Source organism: Drosophila eugracilis, unplaced genomic scaffold (genome assembly GCF_018153835.1).
Source record: "Drosophila eugracilis isolate 14026-0451.02 unplaced genomic scaffold, ASM1815383v1 contig_2147, whole genome shotgun sequence".
Lineage (NCBI taxonomy): Eukaryota > Metazoa > Arthropoda > Insecta > Diptera > Drosophilidae > Drosophila > Drosophila eugracilis.
The window spans coordinates 2,463,512-2,476,520 of NW_024573030.1; positions in this window are offsets into that span (position 1 = coordinate 2,463,512).

Sequence of the window (13,009 nt, forward strand, 5' to 3'; positions counted from 1 at the left end):
TTTTTGATTCCCGATATTTTAAAATCTATTATAGCCAATAAAACTTTTCAAAATTACAGCTGCGTGAATCTTATCAACCTTGATTTGCATGGATATTGCAAACATAATCTAACATTTGATTGTTAGTAAGAAGAATTTGTTTCGAATATGTATATATGTATGTACATAAATATGTATATGTTTCATGGGCTGATAAAAGGTGAGGGGGTTTTCTTTTTTGAATCATAGAACTCAAGTGCCCCCTGTGTACTTTTAATGTGTGAGTAGGAATGTGCCTGGGTATCGAAAACAAACAGTAAAACAACAACAACCAAAATCGTGGGCGATAAAAATCGTACTCGAGTGGGGGTAGCAGTGGGGGCGTTGTTAAGAGGGGGTTCTATCGATATTTCGTTTAATTCAATTATATTGATCCTCTATAAACTAACTATACTCTTTTATAGTTTTCTTGTATAATGTATTGCATACTTTCTGTAGCGGATAATTTGATTTGTAACCCCCTTTGAAAGTGACACCACTGTCACTGTTCCAAGTGCCGATGACGTTATGCGCGCCGGACGGTCTGGCAATGCAATGCACACTGCACTCACACTGGCACACCTTACACTCCACATCGAGTGGTCGTTTAGGCGAGTGTGTGTTTCTGGGGTTAACTGCGTGAGTGTATGTGTGTGTGTACATACTCTACAGAGCAACACCTCCCAAGCAGCGCGTTCAGTTCGTCAAAAGCGCCAACAACGACACGATGCATTGAACAAAATGTTATAAATATATGAAAGTCAAATTTATGTACTGCAGGAGTTTGTCTATCAAAATCAAATTCTTTTAATCAGTTTTCCATTTCTTTTGGGGGGAAAAGAATTACAATCTAAAATTTAGATTCGAAATACTAAATTTCAACCGAAAGTACACAGTTTATTATTTTCCCTATACTTAGCTACTACGAATATAAAGTTTTAGAGTGCATATGATGATTTGTTTTCAGTGCAACAGAAAGAAGAAGACGAGACGAAGCACAAGAGCCACAGAGCATAATCTAAATGGAATTTTGCTTTGCTTTGCGGTTCACTTTTTCGAGCGATTTCTCAACCAAACTACAGCAACAACAACGATCGGCAGCAACGTCGACAGAGACGCCTCCACTGGCCCCAACCCCCACCTCCTTTTTCATTCTTCCTCTTATTTTCTTCCAGTGCACGAGCGTGTGTGTATGAGAGTGCAGTGCCTGTGAGCATGTGTGAGTACGGATTTTTCTGGCGACAGACTGTCTGGCCTGACTCTGCCGACGCTTCTACCCGAGTCGCTGCCTCTGCCGGCTTCAACGCCTCTGCCGCCTCCGTCTCCGTTTGTTTGGTCTGCCTTTATATGGTGAAGTGTGCATCAAAGTATGTGTGCAAACACACCATAGGGCATTAAAATAGGACCCAAAAGAACCAATGTGCAATGTGCAATCTTTTTACCTTAAGAAAATTGGAATATTTAAAAAAATGTAATCGACGGTTCTTGATTAGAACACTGCTTAGGAGCAAAATTACATATATAGTTGGGTAATTTCTAATTATTCCTTTATTTGGTTGAAGAACTTGATATTTATGCTATTTTTGTGTTCCCATCTGTCTGTGCCTGTGGCTCTAAGAACGTAGGTCTGCAAATGTGTATGTCTGAACTTTACGTCCGTTCCGTTTGTCCATTTGTCCGGGCACGAATGTTTTGTTATTGCGGCGTTTTGTTATTGTTCCGTCGTGCTGATATGGATTCTCGATGGTTTTGTATTGGTGTTGGTGAGTGCATTGTTGTTGGAAGACGGTTGGAACTGTTTGTTGGATGTTTGTAGGTATCCCAAAAAGCAAAATACAAACCCAAAACCGAACGAAACACTCACAATCACACGTACAGTGGGCATTTCATACGTATAGAGCTTGAACTTTACCTTCTAAAAGGGTTGCTCTTGGTCCCTTTTGAAATTCTGACCTTCAGGAGGAAAAGGAAACCCGGTGTTCAAGCCTCAAAGTACTTAAATTGCCCGATTTTTTGTGATACTTCTGCTAGAATTTATTATGAGGATCGGACTTTACTGTACAATAGACTTTATCAACAAATAGAGCCAATGACAAAGAAAGCAGTTAGAAATACGAAAAACAGAAAAGATAGATAGATAGACTTAATTTAAAGGAGGTTTTATTTCCAAAAAAAACGAACCAACGAAAACGTATATAACATCTATTACCAATTATAATGACCCAAAAAATGCAACTGCACGTAAGAGCTTGAGAAACAAAAACACAAATCGTACATACATTCCGAAATAAATTATCTAAATACTCGTATATTCAAAATAATGCGCACATAATGTCTGTCCGCATGTAGGCCCTAAATGTTTATTTGTATGCTCTCTCAAGAAATAAACTTCTATTTTTCCAGCCCCCCATTCCACCCACCACCACCCACTGCCTGCTGCATTTGCAGCATGCTTTATGCCCCATATGTAGATTGTAAATGCGTCGTTATCAGACTCCAAATATTGGATTTACATAGATAGTTGACCCCAGTGCGCCCTATAAACAAACCACCATTTCGTAGCTCAGTTGGATGTTCTACGTACAGTAGGCACTAGAAGTGTGCTTAAGGAGTTGGGGTTTCACAAAATAGCAGGAGGTACTGGAAATTTTCGGCATCGAATGATATTCCCAAGAATGATATTATAGTACTGTATTTCTGTATCCTTTTTGATAAGTCAGATACAGAAGAACGCGGTTAAGGATAGGATGGGATAGGACAATAATTAACTAAGGATCATTGAAATAATTTGATCAATAGAATGTCTCAAATAAAGCAATATTATTTCAAGATCAAGGTGGTTAAAATTCTGATGATTTAAAGCAAAAAGACGAGTTTCACAGGCGACTACTATTAAATCCTCCCACCAACACAAAAGGCCACAAATCAAACCCAATTTATGGAAGTTCTTTAAAACCCTAAAAAACCATCCTGATTGAAGAGTCTTTCCTTCGTCACTAATGCGAAGGCCCGTTGACATGGGACTCTTGGGCACAAATCATTGGTGTAATATATGCAACATACATAGCATAGATCCCAAAACCGATTCTTATCTCCAAATCGTGCCTTTCTCCTTTTTTGGATAACCAAAAATGAGATCTTTTAGTTATAGATCCACCACGCAACACCTACAATATATCAATATATTTGTTTGAATATAACGCCCTCCGAACGGAATTCGAATTTGATTTATGACGCCCCATAGTTTTTCATTCCCATAATTAGTATTTCGTGTGCGTTCCCCCCCGCCCCACCACTTGTTTTGTGTGTATAATGCCATAATGCCAAGGGTCTCTCGATCTGAACAATTTATGGACAGGTGGCGATGTCGGCTACTGGCTACTGTGCACCCGATTTCCTCAACGGATTGTTTATGCCACGCGCGTATATTGCCGATATAAAAGTATTTGAGATAGAGAAATGGTTGGATTGATAGATGGATATATATAGATATGTAGACAAACGGGGGGTGCGTATCTAATGAGGTCTCTGGGTGCTCATTTAACTTTTAAACGAGAGATATTTGCCGCCTAAATTATGGCCACCTGCGATGTCCCCAGCTGAATCACCAAATATCGACATCGGCATTATATGCATATATGCATATCTCGCCCATAGCTACCGGATATGGATCCATTCATCATCCAAAATTTCTCCGGTATACCCATCATCATTAGACAGCGATGATAAACGACTGAGGTTTTTCGGATGACATCTGAAAGTGCCACAACAAGTGATATATGTCCATAAAAACGTATACAAAATTATAATACCAATCACTCTTTAACATATTTCTGCCTTAACTCATTTCAATCTAAGAAAATATTATAAATTATTTATAGTAATATATTTTAATAATTTTTTAGGAAAAAATTATAGGATATTCGAGTCATTGATAAGCCTTTATTGAATCAAACCAGGGATCAAATTAATTCTTAAGTCAGAAGACCCAATGAAAGATCAGACAGGTAGATCATAGGTGAGAATCTACATGTACATATACAGCTATATCTCTGGCATTTATGGTGCGGCCGTAAATGCAAGCCAAGTTCTTTACGGCTTTTTCTACGACACAAACCCTAAATGTGGATTACGCTAATATTGCCCCCGTAATAAAGCGGCTATGGTCCAGGGACGAATATTGTGTCTGATTGGTTTTTCCCACGATTACAATTAGCCGGACACCTCAACTGACCTGCGAACTGACCTGAGCTGACCCGCAAAAAAGGACTTGGCAGTCGGAACTGAAGGAAACTCGATGGCAGGTCAAATAGATGGATTGTGCACTAAGTTGCTTAATCCGACGGGAAATCCAAAACACAACCCGCACCCGATCCTTCTTCGATTTGAGATTTGCGATTCACAGGCCCTTAAGCCAAAGTTAGAAGAGGCACAGGGCACAGGACACAGGGCACATGTGTGTTTGGTTTGACTGGGAAAGCCCCATTTTAAAGCTGGATGGCAAAGGCAACAGCAACACATGTTACGTCCCTCACAGGTTCACATTCCCTGGAAGGATGGTACTGTGGGAGATTCCCAAACCCACAACCCAAAGCAGGTCTTTGAATGTCCTCCTCCTTGGTAAGGGAGCCACTTGTTACGAAAAAATCCAACAATACTATCAAGTGGCGTTTTGAGATACTTCAAAACTTTTCCTAACGCCAGAGGATATTCAATTATTAAGCTAGATAGATTATTATATTATTTTAACTTAAGTAATTCTCATATATGAATATTTAATTAGATTTGCCTTAAAAGTATTCATAATATTCGTAGTACTGAAATAGGAAACATAAAATAACTTGGAAAATAAAATCTTACAAAATATGATTTTATGGATTATAATAATAATACATAGCATACTCAAGAGTTAATTATTTATTTTTATAACAAAAACAGCTTAAAGGGATTATAAAGTTAAAATCACTCCAAAAGCAGCCCACTGATTACATTATCACCTACAGATATTTCGACTTTTTAGATTCCTCTTTCTCTATTGGGTTGTATTTTGTTTTTCGGATTCTTCATCTGATTTTTTCTATGCACTTAGATCTTTACTCACTTCAAATTGATCGACAATCGAAGATCATCGATCAATGTGTTGTGAAAAAACAAGTTTCGTAACTATGTAAATGAACTTCCATACAGCCAGATCACGCGTTGCTAGTTACTCTTCTGACTGATCACGAAAGTGCAGCCCTATGGAAATGGGAGAAGCTCATAAAGACACAGAAGGTTAACTATACTATCTTCAATATAAAGCTGTTGGTTAAAAGTATTAAAATGGTAACAACCGAATCACAAATCTATACAAAGTAAAATATTATTATTATAGATCATTGCCCACCCACACGCGCTGCTAAAAAAACGAAAATATGCTGAGGCTAACAGAAAATATTGCCGATCTTAGTAAAATTTTTGAACTGAGGGGAAAAATCGAGTGAAAGTGAAAGAACTTCACTATATATATTTTACAAACAAACATATTTAGCATATTTTATGTTGACTGGACAGAAAATCTTGTGCGAATACACGAATCCATTCATATGCATATTCTATATATATATGTTGTGTATATAAATGTATGTATGTATGTGCAAGTTTAGATACACAAGACCCCAAAAGAACTGCAGAGGAAAAAGCCTTATATGGCTGTTCTTTATTTCCACCCATTTTCGCAACAAAGTATGTTCTTATATTGCATTTTATATCTTTGGCATGGAATGGGCTTAAGATTATGGAATTCTTAGGGGTTCTAAACTTTGGAATTCATTTAGAGAGTTACATTTCTGTTCTTTCCTTATAGAAACGATGAATATTTGGTTTTGAAACAGGATGTCTCCTTAACAAAAAACATTTTATATACAATACTGTCTAAAGAATCGGAGACTTTCACATCTAAAGTTAAAAATCAATGATCGAAAAACAATTATTTTCTTATCGTAGTTTATATATATATACGTATATGTACATATTCCTAGAAGTAGATATTTTTAGGATTTTATTCAGCATTTTTTCCAGTTAAATCTATTTCTTAGAGCTACTTGCTTATTATTTGATTACGGACCTTTAGATTCTCATAACATTGTGTATATATATAAAATATACTATATAGAATAGTCGTGGTCATCGCTATAGTCATACCCCTTAAGTGGAAAAGTACCGAGCCACATTCCAAAGTCAGACGTTTGGTGGTTGTTGGATTGGTGGTTACGTGGTGGTGCAGCAATCGATCGATCGATCAGATGGCCAAAGTCGAGGTTGCAGCACAAAAAGGGGGGTATACTACTACTGATATATACATGTGTATATGAATAAATGGGGTCTATATACATAGGGCGGCCAGAGCATGTAAGAAAAAACAATAGCGTAAGGGGAACCTAAACTACAGTTTAAACACTTCAACTAATCGCTAAACTGCAAACTTCTATCTTTTGTCTTGGAAAGTAAGTAAAATAGGTAAATTTATATTTTCAAAATGTTGGGCAGGATATTTTAATGCATTATTTTAAGATTATATTGAATAAAATATTCTAAAATATTATATATAATTATTCATTATCATATCTTGCCAACGAAATTCCAAACTAATTTTTCAGGAATTATAAATGAATCAAAATTTGTTGTGGCTATCCCAAATAAAAAGCCACTTTTGGAATTTCGCCTGTACCCGCAGCGTCAACCTCGGCAGTGGCAGAGACGTCGACAGCGACGACAGAGTGTCTGGCGGCGTAGCAAGAACTGGCGACATTCTGTCTGGTGGCGATCGCCGCAACGTTGCCACTTTTCACCGAAACTGCTCTGTCTCTCGCTCGCGCTTGCTCTTCAAGTACCTGTTTGGTTCCTCTCTTTGTCATTTTGGAGCAGACGGGCCGACGTCAGCGATGAATGTGGATGAACTACTAAATGAATGTGTGGCAACTCCAGGCCCCTTCTAAACCTCTGCGTCTCTCTTACACATGCAGTGCTCCATCTTCTCATTTATTCATTCTCTCTGACGTTCATCCACACATATACAAAGTGTAAAACACTTTGGCGCTGGCTGCCCACGTCCGCTTCTCTATATGTCATCTCGCTCTAACGCCCTGTATTTCAGGCGCAATGTGTGAATACGAAAATAAATTAAATAACGTTAGCTTGGTACACCTTGCGATTGCCACTGTGCGACTCTCTTTCTTTCTCTCCCTCATGGTAGCTCAGGCTATCTCTCTTGCTCGCTGCCTACGCAGACATTGAGGCGCCGTTGTTTTGTTGTTGCTAACGTGGCAAAAGCCATGATCGTGGAAAGCTGTAATCCTGGAACATCAACCAGAGAGCGACCAAGAGAAACTGAGAGATTTCGGCTATTTCCTGTGCGCATTAACCAGGGCTGGACAGCCAACCACGGAACATGGCGCCAGGGCTGGCATATTAAATTAGCCAAGCTCCCCTTCTTTCTTTCTCTCTCTCCCACTCACATTTTTATTCTGTTTTTTCTTGTTGTTTTTGCTGCCGTTCTGTCTGTCTTTCCAATTGAAAATCGACAACGGCGCAACAACAACAACGTGTGGCGCTGCACAAGAGAGAGAAAGAGATGAAGAGGGGGAGCAGCCCGACAGACGAGTTATGTGTGGCTGGCAGTGTAAAAAAACCTGTTTGTTTAAACAACAATTTTGTACTAAAAATACACACAGATACACACACAAAAGCTGTGAAGTGGAAGAAGAAGAGATGGCCAGTGGAAGGAGAATGAGTGAAGGAGGCGAGGTGCAGGGAGAAAACAAAACCAACGAGCACGAGTGCGAGAGTGAACTCGTAATCGCACACACACATAAACACACATATGGTGTGGCGCTTTATGCTGCGCTGCTTGGGGCGCAGTCGAAAGAAGAAGAGGAGCTAAAGAAGCCGAAGCAGCGGCAGAATGCAAAGAGAGGAGGACATTTATAGGAAAAAGGGGGAGAGCGCTGAAGGCGAGGAAGAGCCGCCTGCCAGTTTGTCTGCCAAGAGTGCGCCACACAGTCTTTGACTGCTCCTCTTCCCTCCCAATTTTTGTACCCTTCCTCATCCACTCTGTTGCTGCGCCACCTTCCTTATCACGTTTCCCCTCTCCCTCACTGCCACTGTGCACACAGCTGCATCGGCAGAGGCAACTTTTCGTCCGTTGTTGTTGTTGCTGCTGGCTGGGCACGTAGGCGTCCGCTCGTCTGCCGCTGTGGTTACAGTCGCAGTCAAGAATATATAGTATTACCCAAAATAAAAGCTACAAAATTGTTCAATTTAAAACAAGGACTTAATAACTCCAAAATGTCTTCCAAAAGTATAAATTGACAATCACTTAAAGTATTTAGAAAATTTATAATTATGTCAGGCATTAGTAAATGCCCTGTGATAAGATAAAATCCACAAGTAAAAAATCAAAAATTATGGCATAACGGATGGTTAGGTAATAAAAATTTTAAATTAATGTTAATAGAATTGGAACAGAATTTCTATTATTTTTGACGGGACTGTGGGACCTAGCCGCGTTCTATGGTTCTATTTAAATGTGCATGTATGTATGTATGCACATACATATGCCTGTATGTATGTGCGTTGGCGTTGGAGGGCCCCAATATTTTTTGAGGCACAGGCCCCAGGCAGCGCCTTCTTTTTTTTCTGCCCTCATCTTCGGGCTACATATTTGTTGTTTCTATTGTACATATATTTCACGTTTTTATACCCGTCGTTCACGTTCGGTTCCAAAACAGAAAATGACTCAAATCGACGTTGTATCCTCCTATTTTCTGAAAGTCCCCCTTTAACACCGCCCCTGAACAAAAGTGCAACCGCAAAACAGCGACGCCGGCTGCGCAGTCGACATCAGCGTTTGCTAACTAGCCAAAGACCAAAAAATAAGAAACAAAAAAAAGGACGAGAAGAGAGTGGCGCAAAAAGGAAGAAGACGACAGAACACCTGAAGCTCAAAGGCTGAGCTTTGCACGTGTGTGTGTGTGTAGTGTATGTGAAGAAGAGAGCGAAAGAAGAGAAGGAGCCGAGGATGAGGTGAAGGCACGGCATCGCATTAAAAGTCAGACGAAGCGAGGCGAAAACAGGCAACATAAGGATCCAAGAAATTCCAATTCTTGGAAAAGTTAATAAAAGTTTTGCCTTCGCATATTGCCTTTCTCATGTGTGCACTGTACAAAAATTGCAAGTCCGATAGATATCTGCCAATATCTATAGATACATATATATGTAAACACACACACAATTAAAAATGTGTACGTATGAACATACACATATGATTTTTACAAGACATCGTTTAACAAATTGTAAGAGCTTGGAAGTTCCACACATATTGGTATCTTTGTTGTAAATTAATATAACTTATAATAAGTCTATTAATTTTTAATAGTGATTTGCATGTACATATGTAATTTGCTCAATGTACAAACTATTTAAAAACTGTAAAATATAATTACAATGTTGAGAATTGACTAAAATACTGAAGGTTAAAAGAAATCGCAGTGTAGCCCTCCTGACTCTCCTCCCCCTTCATTCCGCCTGCACCATATATGTATTTATATACATATGTACATATATATTGTACGTACATATTTATGTGGCGCGGTTTTTTTCCTTTGTATATGGTCAGCATGCATTTTTATGCTCCTTCCAACCGCCAAGGCGGCCCAATGTCTGGTCCATAGGGGCCACAAGAAAAAAAGAGGGGACTACGGAAATCTCACGAGGGGGACAAAGAGGGAGGTTTGTTGGGCTATGGAGGTCCAGAAAGGGGACCGAGGACGTTAGGGATGGGGCAACGACAACGTTACTTACCATGACGCTGGCTTTTTGGCTCGCAGCTTTGGCAGGCCGCTTTCTTTTCCAAGAAGAACTATCCATTAGGCGCCTGACTTCGCTTCGGTTCGTAGTTACCTGGAATCGGACTTGCGAGTCGAGAATTGGGAATCGTAGTAGGGGGTTGGGGAATATGGGGTATGGGGCTTAAGGTTTGTTGGTTGGGGCATCGAGTAGAAGTGATCGTGCAGCGAACGATCCTTAATGCTGCCATTGGAAGTCGTTAAGATTGGGCCAACACCAGAACCTCAACAAGAAGAATGGGGAAGAAAAGGTTCGAAGAGAAGAACAGGAAAGGAATATTTCCCAGTAGCCAAGCAAATAATTACCAGAAAATCGGAAAATTCGGGCTTTACTTAAAATCAATTAAGAATCATTTTCAAAGTTTTCTAAAAGCCCAAATCAGCTTTAAAGAAATACGATTTCTCATAATTTTAATGTATGTTTAAAAACTTTAATTAACCAGCTTCTATTAGAATATACCCATTAAATTGCTCAAAAACCATAAACAAAAAAAAAATTGTCTTAAATGTACAACAGACGTGATTCCGTCAAGAACACTGACAATATCGGTGCAAAAATAAGATTGGAACCTGAACTCTGTAAAAACTATTCATACCTACTTTATCATTTACGCCTTTAACTGCTATAATTTAGCACTCGTACCGATGTTTTTCAGAATCTAGTTTTTTGTTCGCAAAACCCGAAACGTGATCAAACCACGTGGATCGGTGGAAGAGGAGTGGTCAATCTTGGCGGCACTAACAAATAGGGCTTATTTGAGGGGTGACGTACCCCATAGCTTCCAATAAAGATACCGAAGTGGTCAGTGGCAAAGAGATTGCAGCAGGGGCCCCCAACCGATAACCCGGGGGCACTACGTGTTCAGATAGATAGTGCCGATACGACTGTGTATTTTTATATATGTATGTATGTATATATATATATATTTATATGGAGTATGTACACGATTCTGATTATGGATGCCACTATATAGTGCACTTTGTAATTGCTCGAGCCCCACTTCGTCGAAAATTGTTTACAGAATCAACTTTTATTGGCCGACAAATAGAACTTGGCACTTGAATCGCCTTTGTTTGATCTTATCGCCTGATAAGGCTCAAATATATGTACCTACCTATATGTATATGTACCTATATTTTCGTTCTCTTGAGGTTTAGTCATAGGCTAAATGAGCATTCCTACCTTCATAGTTTAGGAATTTCCTGTTGGTTTTGTTTACTACAATTTTTAGGTGACATATATGTCCTTTATCAAATAGAAAAAAGACAGTCATTAGAGATAGTTATGAGGAGGACATATATCTTATTATATCAAGGGCATATTCTGATTTTTAAAGTAAATGTTATTTGATAGAATTGATAAAACTAAATTTTTATCTAGTTAGTCTTATTTCCTTTCTGAGTACCTCTCAATAATCGCAGCAGTGTTCCCATAGATTCACTTTTAGAATCTATTTTTTTCAGGACATTGAATGTATCCTGGCTTTTTTTTGCTTCTTCTCTACCATCATTCTCTTCTTGGGGTTCCATCTTGCGATTCTTTAGTCTTCCACCACTCATTCTTCTCTAATCGAGTCTCTTTTGGTCTGTTTGTTTGTGTGGGCTTATTCAAACGCAGACAGCGCGGCGGCAGCGTTGTTGAAAAAAATCAACCTGAGGCTCTCCTCCTTCTCGGCACTACTCCTCCCAATCTTCTCTTCCTCCTTCATCTCTTGAAGATTGGAGATCATAAGTGCCCCAGCACGTCGTTCTTGTCCGTCTCCTCCTTCTCCTATTTCGTCGGCTGCCGCGCCCTTTCCCTTTTCCAATTTTTTATACTTCTTTTTTTTTTTTCTTCAACTTTTTAATCAATTCATGGGTATGGGTGTATCTGTGTATAGGTTTCTTCGATTTTCACGTTACCTTTTTATATTCAATTTTTATCTCTTTGCCTTCGTCTTTTCCGCTTCTTTTTTGTTTTGCTTTTGATAAATCGATTTAGGAGCCGACGGGGTCTAAATAAAAAAAGTGGAATTCTTTTGATTTTTATGTGCCGGTGTGTGTGTGTTGTTGCTTTTGAACTTTTTTGTCGGATGAATTTTTGGTGCGGATCTGTGTGCGTTTTTTTCGGCATATTTTTGGGTTGTTTGTGGACGCTTTACTTGGAAATGCAATTCAAAAATGTATTTCTGTCGCCTTTTTAAAGGTTTTTTTTTTACATTTTAAAACAGATTTTTCCCACATTTCTGTCAACGTACAATATTTTAGTTTTTTAATATTTGAAAGATCTAATTATTGTTTAAACCTAATATCAGCCTAGAGGCATAACTTGAGATTTCTATCTATTTTTGCGGCCCACTTTTTAATTCTCATAATCTCTAGTGCAGTGTAGCTCTTTCGGTTTTAAAATTTCTCGTTATTGATATGATATTTTTTTCGAGTGCAGGCGCTTCTCAGGCTCCATGTTGTCCATCTTGCTGTCCCTTTCCAGCTTCCTTGATCTTTCCAGACAGTCCGTCGTCGGTTTTTTATTCGTGGTCACAGTGGGACGGCTTGTGGGTGGATGGTCGTTGGGTTTGTTTTCGAATACAGTGGAGCGGGGCATCAGCGACGTGGTAATCTGGACCACAAAGATCTATCATTGTTGTTGTTATTCATTTTATACTTTTTATTTATTTTGGAGAGCTAGGTGACTCAATGATTTTAGCCCTGTCCCTTTCGCACTTCATCTTACTATATCGCACGCGCAAAATTTATGCTTAACAACAACACCCTATATATATTTGATTTGTTTTAAGTTTTTTTTTTAATTGTTTTTATTTTCATAAATTTGCATACACACGCAAGAAGAGCAGCCCACTGTCGACGACAAAAATACGCACACACACTACATGCAAATAGCGAAAGAGAGCGAGGTGTTTGTCTCAGTGTGTGTGTGTTTCATTCATGAATTCCAGATTTTGCTAAAGCAGGAGAACAACAAGAAGAAGAGACGAAGATGACGAAGAAGAAAAGGCAGCATTTTCGATTGTCATTTGCAACAAGTGCGGAAAGAGAGGCTCTCTCTTTTGTTTTTTAACATTGCATGCCCATTTTACTTATTTTAGATAATTTATTTTTTAATACAT